Source organism: Pelophylax lessonae (assembly GCF_965119305.1).
Source record: "Pelophylax lessonae genome assembly, chromosome: 2".
In the NCBI taxonomy this organism is placed as follows: Eukaryota; Metazoa; Chordata; class Amphibia; order Anura; family Ranidae; genus Pelophylax; species Pelophylax lessonae.
The window spans coordinates 574,752,023-574,764,630 of record NC_138769.1 but is presented as its reverse complement, the minus strand read 5'-3'; the positions used below and the strand labels follow the sequence as shown (position 1 = coordinate 574,764,630).

Below are 12,608 nucleotides of genomic sequence, written 5' to 3'. Positions count from 1 at the left end.
GAAGTCCCAAAATAATAGGAAAATGGGGTGAGGATAGTATGTCAAAGGTGATGGTCTCCACATGTGATTCGTTGGTAGTGGCAAGGAGTGCCTGTGTCTGGTTGGTGATTGGACCAGAAGACAGTGGAATACCATTAATGAAACTAACAGAAACAGACTTAGATTTTGAAATAATAGGTATTTTATTTAAGGTAACAAAGCGTGTATCAATATAGTTTCCACAAGATCCAGTGTCGACCATAGCCTTGGTGGTGATCCTAGTTTGGTCCCACTGTAATATTAAATGAACAAAAAGATAGGGGTTAGAAAAGGAAGTCGTTAATCCTCCCAGCAAGACATGTGAACACTCACCCTCTTTTTTGCGGACAAGGGGACAGGTGCTTATCAAATGATCCGAGGATGCGCAGTACATGCAGAGATTTCTGGATGTTCTTCTAGCTCGTTCAGTAGTCGTTAAAGGTGGGCGTATGGTTCCTACATCCATGGGAGTAGGGTCAACGGCCGAAATCTGAGAAGGACTAGACAATGGCATTCCCATCTTTTCAGCCCTTCTTTCTCGCAGTCGTCTGTCGATATTGATACTAAGTTGTATCAAGGCCTCCAAGGTGCCAGGTAAATCAGCTCGGGCGAGCTCGTCTTTAACAGCTTCCGATAACCCGAGTCTGAATTGAGTTCGCAAAGATGTGTCATTCCACCCTGAATCAAGGGTCCATCTTTTGAACTCAGATACAAAGTCTTCTACAGGTCTCCTTCCTTGTTTTACGGCCCTCAACTGAATATCAGCAGTACTCTGCCTATTGGGGTCATCGTATAAACTAGCGAGTTCCGCTAGGAATAAGGAATAGGTGTTGAGAATCTGATCATTATTCTCAAAGAGAGAGTCTGCCCAGGCCCGTGGATCACCGGTCAAGTATGAAATAACGGTACAGACTTTTATTTGATCAGTGGGGTATGTACGAGGTTTTAACAAAAAAAGCAATTGACATGCGTTTTTGAATTCACAAAATTTTTTCCGATCACCTGTAAACACTAGAGGAGGATTTATTTTAGGTTCAGGAGGCTGAATAGCAGTAAGCCGTGAGAGCTGGGTTACCTGCTGTGTCAGAGTCTGATTCTTTTCTTGTACGTCAGTCAGAGCAAGTATTAACGCTTTTACTTGTTGTGTTAATTGTGTCACTTGAGTGGGTAATTCTGCTGAATCCATTTTTAAGGTTCGTTCAATCTGTAACGCTCCTGCGTTTTTAGTATAGGCTGGATTTGCAGCTGCAAAATCTCCACTCAGTAGTCATGTAGAGATGTGTTGAATACCAGATCCAACTCTCCAGGACTCGTCACCGTGGGCCTGTCAGCTTCAACATACAGATATATACACACTCAATGAGATGTTCCTGGAGTGATAGGATGTATATGATAGTATGAAGGTGATGTGCTGAAGGGACAGGTGTGAACAGTGACAAGGATGGTAATCACTTTATAGGTTTGTATAGGAGAGTTCAAGATGGTATTTAGGAATGCAGATAGGTTAGTATTGAGTATGCTAACAGGTGGTGAGGACAGCAGATGACAAATACAGGATAGACTAACCCAGTGCAAGGATAGATAGTAGTAGACAGGAGAGCTAGCAATCTATGCAGCAGTGCAGATGATAGATGGTAGTAGGCTCAAGAGCTAGCAATCTATGTAACAGTGCAGATGATAGGATAGTATGGATAGGTAGTAACAGTCCTTAATGTGCATAGGTAGATAGTGCAATAAGGTTATGGAGGGTTCCCCTGCGGGGTACTTATCACTTGTAATGTTAGTAGTTTAGAGAGGTCCAGTAGATAAGGAATGATCCGGTAGCGAGATACAGGGATCAGTAGCGAGGTTCCGGTCTGCTCCAGGTAAAGGGAATAGCTGGAGGTTCCGATCGAGAGACAGGCTTGAAAGCATGTGGATAACAAGGCAGGAAGGTAGGGAGAGATAGCCATAAGTAGAAACGGTATGCCAGGAGTGATCAGGTAGCGAGATACAAGATCAGTGAGTGAAACAAGTCCAGGTAGCGAGATACATGAGCGAGTAACATCAGGTAGGCTGCTTCTGACATGGCTTGATCGAACCAACCATGCGGTTGAACGAACAATGTGAGTGAGACCGCCGGCGGTTGAAATAGCCGCTCTGCGGCGCTCAGCAGTGACATCATCGTTCTTAAAGGTATATGCGTACCACCTGAAGAGAAAGGTGGGACGCATTACAGAGAAAGTGGTGATTAAGGGTACCGGAGGTACCAGAATCTTACACATACATCCGAGAGTACTCAAGGAACTCAGTAAAGTTATATCGAGACCACTGTTCCTGATCTTTGCTAACAGTATTAGGACAGGAGATGTACCAGGGGATTGGAAGAAAGCTAATGTGATTCCGATATTCAAAAAGGGCCAGAGGCATATCCCGGGAAATTATAGGCCTGTCAGTTTGACATCAATAGTATGTAAACTTCTGGAGGGGATGATAAGGGACTATATCGTAGAGTTTGCTAAAGACAACAACATCATCAGCAGTAATCAGCACGGGTTTACAAATGGGCGTTCTTGTCAAATCAATCTCTTAACATTCTACGAGGAGGTGAGCTGTGAGCTAGATAGGGGCAGACCAGTGGATGTGGTGTACTTGGATTTCGCTAAGGCGTTTGATACAGTTCCCCACAAGCGCTTAATTTATAAAATAAGGTCTGCAGGTATCGATAGCAGGGTTTGCTCTTGGATATGGAATTGGCTTAAAAGGCGTGTCCAAAGGGTAGTAATAAACAGCGCATACTCAGACTGGTCTGAGGTGGTAAGCGGGGTCCCCCAAGGCTCAGTCTTGGGACCAACCTTGTTCAATTTATTCATAAACAACATTGAGGTCGGGATCAGGAGTTCGATATCAGTTTTTGCAGATGACACAAAATTGGCCAGGATAATAACTGCACAGCATGAAGCAGATATCCTACAGAATGACCTGGACAAAATTACAGAGTGGGCAACGACATGGCAAATGAGGTTTAACGTGGAGAAGTGTAAGGTTTTGCACTTGGGGACTAAAAACATAAAAACACAATACACGTTAGGAGGGGAACCCTTGGGGGAATCAAAAATGGAGAAGGATCTGGGAGTCTTGGTTGATGATAGATTAGGCAACAGCATGCAATGTCAAGCGGCAGCTGCCAAAGCCAGCAGAATATTAGCATGTATAAAGAAAGGGATGTATTCCAGAGATAAGACTATAATCCTTCCACTTTATAAAACTCTGGTCCGACCGCATCTGGAGTATTCCGTCCAGTTCTGGTCGCCAGTTCTCAGGAGGGATGTGTTGGAGCTGGAGAGAGTCCAGAGAAGGGCAACTAAACTAATTAGGGGATTGGAGGACCTTGACTATGAAGAGCGTCTACAATCGCTCGATTTATTCTCCCTGGAGAAGAGACGTCTGAGGGGGGACATGATAGCAATTTATAAATATCTTAATGGGGATCCCAGCTTAGAAAAAAAGCTGTTCATTCGAAGGGATTGCATGAGGACTCGAGGGCATACAATGCAATTAGAGGAGAAGCATTTTAACCTCAGGCAACGAGGAGGGTTCTTTACTGTTAGGGCAACAAGATTGTGGAATTCTCTACCACAAGAGGTGGTTTCTGCGGGTAGTATGGTGGCTTTCAAAAGACTCTTAGACTTACATCTCAAGGATCAGAACATTCAGGGGTATGTGAGATGATTACAGCCACACACACCTACACAGGTTGAACTGGATGGACTATTGTCTTTATTCAACCTCACCTACTATGTAACTATGTAATTACCTGCAAGACATATTGGGGACTACAAACTCTCCATTTTGGAAGGTTCTATGTTGTTATGTCTTTTGAGTGTACATAATATCTACCATCTGAAATATATATTTAGCCAAGTGTGGCCATATTTATATGTTTCCTTGTTGAAAATAATCTTTTGGGGAAGGTGCTCTTGAAACCAAAGGTATGTTTCCCATCATCCCTAATCAATTGTTATAAAACTTGTATCCTATTTTGTTTGGGATTATGTAGGCAATTGATTTCAAAAGAAAAAAAGTACTATTAAAAAGATTAACATTTAATTAATTCCATATAAAAAGGCAAAGAACATATCCCCACAACGGGGGGTGTCACAATTTAAAATACCAAAGACATTGGATTTTCAACACAATTGGTCAGTGTTGGAGCATTAGGGGCTCAATCAGTTATGACAGAGCTCATATGTTCCAGCTCATTTCATACCATAAAGCATAACTTAGCCCATAGTGGTAATTCCAGCTACAGTATTTGTAGGGATCCTTCATTCATGCGACACTTTCTTGTTGTGGTGAATGCTACAAAATGCTGGGATTCCAATGTGTTTCAACATTCAGAAAAGTCTTCTTCAAGGAAGTTTTTACCACTCTGTAATAATAGATAACCAACATTACATCCATGTCCGCTTCTAATACATTGAAATGCATGCATCTCTTCTCCATTTACTTACTCTAAGTAAAACATTTGGGCATATTAACGGCTCTCCTCTAGTGTTAAGTCCAGCAACTTCACTGTCATGTTGCACACAAGGACCCCTGGGCATTGAGTGTCTCCAAATATTGTACCTCTTAGGGAGGAGTTTCCTCCTTGATATGCTGTAAGTAATAAGATGTAGGGGTTATAACAACCACTTGCGTCCCTCGATGTAATTCCATCGTCAATCACGATGCTCACCAGACCCGAAAAATAGAATAAAATTAAAAACACTTTGCCTCTTAAGAGGCTACCCACCGTATGCCCGAACTTCGGCTTTGAGAGTTCTTTTATAGGCAAGGGGCGGGGCCACCCGGCTACGTCATCCAGTGGCACTGCACCTTCTGACGTCACATGACATCCCAAGATGACAGAAGGGGCAGTGCCACCGGGTGGCATAGCCGGGTGGCCCCGCCCCTTACCTATAAAAGAACTATCAAATCTGAAGATTGGACATACGGGGAGTAGCCTCTTAAGAAGCGAAGGGTTTTTTAATTTTTTTCTATTTTTTTGGGTCTGGCGGTCATCGTTATTGACAATGGATTTACACTGAGGTACACAATTTTTTTTCTTTTTAATAAAGGACTTGTCAAAAACTGTGTTCTGTGAATTTTATTTTTTACACTTTTTTGTTGAATGGGTACGGGTTACCCAATACCCATTCACATGGGGGGGGGGGGCCGGGATCAGGGGGCCCCCTTGTTAAAGGAGGCTTCCAGATTTTGATAAGCCCCCACCCACAGACCCTGACAACCACAGACCAAGGTTGTTGGGAAGGAGCCCTTGCCTCCATCAACATGGGGACAAGGTGCTTTGCGGTGGGGGGGGCAGAGCCCCCCCTTGCCCAAAGCACCCACCCCCTTATTTTGAGGGCATGTGGCCAGGTATGGTTCCTGACCTGCCAGGCTGCATGCTTGGATAAGGGTCTGATATGGATTGTGGGGGGAACCCCATGCCGTTTTTTCTTAAAAAGGGCCTGGTATGGACCGAGGGGGGACCCTACTCCATTTTATTTAAATTTTTTTTTTCTGTATTGCTGGGAGCCGACAATACATTATAGCCATAGCCGCAAGCAAGTTTAAATTACATTTTTTCCTTTAGAAATGTCAATATTGTGCAGCAGGCTCCATACATCGTACAGGTGTGCCACTTTACAGGCACATTAAGGCCCCATACAGGCATGAAATTTAAAGGAATTTTTCATTTTTATTGTTTCACTTTAGGCATCATTAAAATCACTGCTCCTTTAAAAATTATTGTTTTAAAAAAAAAAAATGAATTTATATACAGTATGTCCCCCAGGGCAGTACCCAGGTCCCCATACACTTTTATGGCAATAACTTGCATATAAGCCTTTAAAATTAGGACTTTTGATTTTTCATGTTCGTGTCCCATAGACTTTAATAGAGTTTGCATGTTCACTACAACTTTTTCCCTGTTCGAGATGTTCTGGTGCGATCCGAACAAGGGGGTGTTCGGCCCATCACTACAGATAGCACTAAAAACTTGACAGAGGCCCAAACTCTTATACGTTCTATTCAAGACAGGGTAACATTTTCTGACTAGTGTTGGGCTTTAACAGATGAAGGATATGTTCTTGACCTCTACATATCATCGGAACAATGTAAATTTTTGTTGTTCAGGTGCATTATTACTGAAAAGATCTGTCACATATTACATTTTATAAGATGACTAAAATTATTTTATTGATTCCATCATGTTTCCCCATAAAATTACAGATAACAGAACCTTTCCTGTTCTATCCAAAACAAAATAAATGTTTTTGGCAGGAGCTATGCTTCAGGCCTCGCGCAAATAATATATTATTATTCTGGCCACTGAATTAATACCAATGAAGGCCTCTTTATCCCTATAGGGAAAGAGAGCCTTGACTGATGGGGGCATGGCCAGGGGGCTTGGTTATAGCAGGAGGCTATGTGGGAGAAAGGATTGGATGGATTTTTGGGCACGGGGTTGGGCCTGAGCTCAGTTAAATATACCTTACTCAGGGAATTCTGGGTCTTTGAAGAAGAAAGGTGGTTGAAGAGCTGAAGAGCTGCAGTTTGTAAGAGCTGGACTTTTGGGGTTTTTAGGCCTTTTCATCATGGACCCTGAATTTTTACTTACCAGGGTCCGGGAGCTCATGGACCAAGGTCAGGCTGACTGGCTTGCTTCCCTCCTTTCCCCTGCTCTATCACCCCCCCTCACTGCCCCTCCACCTGCTGCACCTGAGGAGTTAATTGCGGCCTCCGGAGCCCAGAGGCGCTCCCGTCCCCCATCCCGTTTGAGCCCCAGTCCTCTTCGGGCTCGTCGTGGAGCGGGGGGCCCTGCCTGAACAATAGCGCCACTGCCCCTGATGGGGCTGGCGTTGCCCAGCCACCTGTCCCCCGTTCATCTGCCCACCGTCAGCGGGGCTCCTCCCGGCGTGCCCCCCATCAGCCTGGGGCTGTAAATGCTGCCGGCCTACCCCGCACTCGATCTGCCCGCTCACGGAGGCCCAGGTCCCCCCCCTGCTAGCCCGGGTACCTGCGGATGTCGGGTCCACTCCTTCTTCTTCGCCACGGCTTCCAGCCCCCCCTGCTGCGGGCATATTGTCCCCGGAGTTCCCGATGACCGCTGGTCTGTCCCCCCCTGTCAGTTGCATAGCTGGGGAGCGGGGATCCATGCACGGCCTCCGGCTGGTCCTGGTCTCCCTGCGCCCTGCAGGGCGGGAGATCCTTTTTCCACGTCACCTCTTGCGAGGGTATGCCACTCGTCCAGCCTTGATGGTCTCCCTGCGCCCCCCAGGGCGGGAGATTCACGTTCCCTGTCAGCTCCTGGTGAGGATTGCCATTCGTCAGCCCTCACTGCTCTCCAGGCGCCCCCCAGGGCGGGAGATGCGCAAGTCGGGCATTCATCCGGCTTTTCCAGCATGTCCGGTGTCCCACGAGGTCTCCCTGCGCCCGCCAGGGCGGGAGATGCTTCAGAGTCCCATGCCCCTGTCAGTCGCTCCGTGGCGGAAGCCCCTCCGCGCCTTCCTGTGCCCAGCCGGGCAGGAGAGTCGCACGCCGCTATTTTTCCTGCCGGGCTGGCATTGCCAGCCTACCCTCCTCTTCCCCCTGCGCCCGGCTGGGCGGGGGACGGACGCTTGCCTCTTTGCCGTTCCAGCGCAGTGGTTCCCGCTGCTGCTCCTCCTGTTCCGGACTCTGCATGCTCCTGCTCTTCTGCTCATCGCCACCTGGGCCCACCTGGGCCGCTGACTGTACATCCGCCTTTGGATCTCTCGGGGCAACGACCTTCATCGCAGCTCCCTGAGGCTCCTGTGGACACTGGAAATCGCGGGCGGCTGCCAGAACAACCCTCCGCGCTGGTTCCCCCTCCACACCTCAGTGAATATGATTGTGGTTTAGTCTGGGGTAGGTCCAAAGGCGCTGCTGTATCAGGCCCGCCAGACGAGTGCATTTTTGCGGCGGTCAAATCCGTCCTGTCTCAATTGGGCGTATCCACCCCTTCAAGTAATCCGGGCGTTTTTTCGGGCTCCCCATTGTGGGCAGTTTCCTCGACCGGTGTGCACTTTGCGGCCGAGGTACGCAATAAGATTTGGCATTGCGAATTTGTCGATTTCCTGACTTTGGTTCCCTCTGATCGGGAGACGGTGGACAAATCTCGGCAGGTTGACGTTACTGTACAGGGCGACAAACCTAAACAGCTTCCCCGCATTTTTGGGAACTGGCTGCAGGGTTTCTGTGCTTACGCCGGGGTGCTTTACGAGCGTTTTTTCCGAGTTAGGCCCTTCTCTCTTTTGTTACCTTGATCTCATTTGGGGTGCCTACAAAGTCTATGGCGGACAGTGCTGGTATCATTATGATACACAGTTTCGCCAAAAGATGGCGGCTCGGAAGGAATTTCTTTTGATTGCCAGGATGGGAGTCTGTGGTTGTTGCTCATGTGCACCCACAGGCCGTCGTCCTTTCAATCCTCGGCCGGCGCTTTCCACGGAGCATCGGCTGCCCCCAAGAAAGGTGTCTGCTGGCTTTTCAATGAAAGCCACTGTAAGTGGTACACCGCGTGCCAATTTAAACACGAATGCTCGGTGTACAGGGGTGCGCACCCCGCCATCCGATGCTTTCGGAGGAACAAGCAACCGCTTGCCAAACCCGGGGCCAAGCCCGACCTTCCTAGGGCGGAGGACACCGGTGAACATCTCAAGGATGCTACCCTGGCTAGACCGTTACCCTCTGCATAGGGAGGCTTTGATCTTGAGGGATGGGCTAGATCGTGGATTCTGGATTCCTTTTACTTACTCGGACGAGCCTTCCATGGCAGCGAACTTAAAGTCGGCGTTGCAGTTCGAGCCTGTCCTGGCCGGGAAGCTTCAGAAGAAACTTGAATTTGGGGCATATGATGGGCCCCTTTGATTTCCCTCCTTTTCACAACCTACAGGTTTCGCCTCTGGGTGTGGTTCCCAAGAAAGAGGAGAGCAAATTCCGTCTCATTTACCATCTTTCCCATCCTTCCGGCTCCTCTATCAATGACGCCATTGATAAGGAGGAATCCAGGGTCCAATATGCCTCCTTCGACAAAGCCCTTGGGTTGGTGAGATCTGCTGGTCAGTCTGCGTTGTTGGCTAAGGCGGACATTGAATCCGCCTTTCGCCTTCTCCCTGTTCATCCGGAATGCTTCCACCTGCTGGGCTGCTGCTTTCGGGGACAGCTACTTTTTTGAAATGTACCTCCCCATGGGATGTGCGATTTCCTGTTACTATTTTGAGTTGTTTAGTAGCTTCCTCTAATGGGTGGTTGCCCAGTCAGCCGGTCTGCATTCCCTTTTGCATTATTTAGACGACTTCCTCTTTGTTGGCTCGGCTGGCGGTGATCAGTGCCAGCGGCTCCTTTCCGTTTTTCAGTCCATATGCGAGCAGTTCTCTATCCCGCTATCGGCTGACAAAACTGAGGGCCCGGTAATGGTGTTGTCTTTCCTGGGCATCGAAATTGACACGGTGGCAATGGTGTTTCATTTGCCGGGCGACAAATTGGTTAGGCTTCGCTCCCTGCTCCGCTTAGCAAAGGGGGCCAAAAAGCTTCAGTGGAAGCAATTGCAGTCCCTTTTGGGTCATCTCGTCTTCGCCTGTCGGGTTTTACCCATGGGGAGGGCCTTTTGCAGGCACCTGTCGTGGGCCATGAAAGGCGTGACTGCTCCCCACCACTATGTACGAATTACTAGGCCCATGCGGGATGACTTGGGGATTTGGCTCTCCTTTCTCCAGTCTTACAATGGTCATTCCTGTTGGCTTATGGAGGAGGTCCTGAACTCACAGCTGGAGCTTTACACGGATGCGGCAGGCTCCTGTGGCTTCGGGGCCTTTTTCCAAGGGGAATGGTCTGCCGAACGTTGGCCGGCCTCATGGGCCCATATAGATCTGTTGCGCAACCTCACTTTGCTGGAACTTTTTCCGATTATTGTTGCCATTGAGCTGTGGGGGGAGAGGTTGCGTAACCGCCAGGTTGTTTTTTGGTCGGATAATATGAGCGTGGTTCAGGTAGTCAACCACCAGTCTGCTAGATCTCCCCCTGTCATTTCATTGCTGCGTTTTCTTGTCCTTAGATGCTTATAACTTAACATTTGGTTTAGAGCTAAGCATGTGCCCGGTATATCTAACGATCTGGCTGATGCTCTCTCTCGTTTTCAGCTCGACCGCTTCCGCTCCCTGGCTCCGACGGCAGCCCAGGAGGGCCTTCCCTGCCCCCCCTTTTTATGGAACCTCGTTTCCAACGCTTGTTAGACCTCCTTCGGGCTTCTCTTTACCCTCGGACGTGGTCGCCGTATCTTCGGACCACCTGGGACGAGTGGGTGTCCGTTTCCCACGGTGAGTTTTTGCTTACATCACACCACGACAGACGACTTGCTTTATTTTCTTATCTGGTGTTTTTACTCCACAGGGGCTCTTCGGGATCCACAGTCTCTTCTGCCATGTCTGCCTTATCTTTTTGGTTCCACTTTCTAGTCTGGGAGGACATCACCAAGGATTTCCCGGTGCGGTGGGTTTTGCGTGGCTGGCGACGCACAACTCAGTCCCCCGATTCCCAACGTCCGGTTTCACTTGCCATCCTGTCCAGTATTCTTTCTCTGTTGCCGTCGGTGTGCTCCTCTCCTTTTGAGACCCTCTTGTTTAGGGTGGCCTTTTCTTGGGCCTTTTTCGGCGCCTTTCGCATCGGTGAGCTGGTTTTCGCTGAGCATTGCGTAACCGTGTTGCTTCACACCTCTAAAACGGACACCTTGGGCAGAGGCAGACGGGTTGTTTTGTATTCCTGCCGGGGCCCATTTTGCCCGGTTTCATTGGCATTTCATTTCAGGTCTATTCGCCCCCCATCCCCTACTTTTCTTGTTCATGCTGATTCGTCCTCTCTCAGCAGTTTCCAATTTTTGAGGGTCTTCCAGCTCTGCCTGACAAAGTTGGGTCTCCCCGCCTCAGATTTTTTGACGCACTCTTTTCGGATCTGTGCCGCTACTGCGGCTTCTGGCATGGGCTTTTCTGACGCAGATCTCGAGCGCTTGGGCAGGTGGGAATCCCCCCGTTTTTCGTTATATGTTCGTCCCCATCTTTTGTTTTGATTTCAGCCTCCCACCCTGCCTTGCTATGGATCATCGGGGATTCCTTTGTTTTCTGGGCCTCCCGCCGGTCTGGCATCCGACATGATTGGAAGAACCTAGGCTTTGACGATGCCATGGTCAGAATCCGTTGGCGTGGATTGCATGGATTGCGCTGGCCCCAAGTCCTCCAAGAGTGCCTGACACTTCGTTTGCTTGTTTCTGGCCCAATTATTTTCATCCTGCATGCCGGGGGGAACGATGTCGGTTACACCCGGTCAGTTGACATCATCACGGCTGTTAAACAGGATATAGGTTATTGCTACGCACTCATCACCAATTTGATTCTCGCTCGGTCCGAGATTGTGCCTCGTCTACTTTGGGCCCGTGACATTCCGGGTCCATGCCTGGAAGGTTCCCGCCGGAAGATAAATGCACAGGTGTCGAAGTTTGTTCCTCACTTGGGTGGAGTGGTGATCTGACACAGGGACTTGGAAGGTGACAATGGTGATTTGTTGCGCCAATGGCGTTCATCTTAACAACATTGGACTGGACATTTTTAACCCTGGCCTTCAACGCGGTGTGGAACAGGCGCTGGCTTCGGTGGGGTGCACGTCAGTTAAATCCTGACGTGCGGGTGGTGGTTTTTGACCTTGCCAGCAGTTAAAGTTATGGTAATGGGTCACGCCCTTGTTTTTAAATTGGGGGGTAGGCTGTCTGTCCTGCACTGGTGATAACGACAGACCCTCCCCCTTTCACCTTTTGGAATTCATTTGTTAATGACTAAGAGTGCTCACAGTACAACTGTGACTGGCACTGGTCTAAATGTGTACTTGTTTGGTTTTGAAATTAAATAAAGCTGTGGCCTTGCCCTTTCCAACTTAATAATTTGTAAGTGTGGTTTTGTATGGGCAAGGGGCAAGGGGTATTGGTTATTATGGTAACATTGTTCTCCGGACCTATGCACCTCAGCAGTCATGAAGGCCTCTTGATCCCTATAGGGAAAGAGAGACTTGACTGATGGGGGCATGGCCAGGGTGCTTGGTAATAGCAGGAGGCTATGTGGGAGAAAGGATTGGATGGATTTGTGGGCACGGGGTTGGGCCTGAGCTCAGTTAAATATACCTTACCCAGGGAATTCTGGGTCTTTGAAGAAGAAACGTGGTTGAAGAGCTGGCCAAACGCCCCCCCCCCCCCCACGCCACTCTTTGGTCGTTCTGTCACAGCTTTCGTGGCGGTTTTTGACCTTGCCAGCAGTTAAAGTTATGGTAATGGGTTATGCAAATTGGGGGGTAGGCTGTCTGTCCTGCACTGATGATAACGACAGACCTTCCCTCTTTCACCTTTTGGAATTATTTTGTTAATGACTAAGAGTGCTCACAGTACAACTAATGTGTACTTATTTGGTTTTGAAATTAAATAAAGCTGTGGCCTTGCCCTTTCCAACTTAATCATTTGTAAGTGTGGTTTTGTATGGGGAAGGGGCAAGGGGTATTGGTTATTATGG

The 12,608-nt window shown here is 48.4% G+C and overlaps 1 long non-coding RNA gene and 1 pseudogene across 2 annotated transcripts in view; both read left to right on the top strand.

Annotated features, from left to right (window-relative positions):
- The window catches only part of LOC309546386, a 64,592-nt gene that overhangs the window by 16,892 nt on the left and 35,092 nt on the right, over positions 1-12,608 (top strand). The gene's annotated exons all lie outside the window — the stretch shown is intronic.
- On the top strand, positions 8,918-10,127 carry LOC309546719 (annotated as a pseudogene). The gene has a single exon. The product of its transcript is annotated as an uncharacterized misc_RNA (transcript).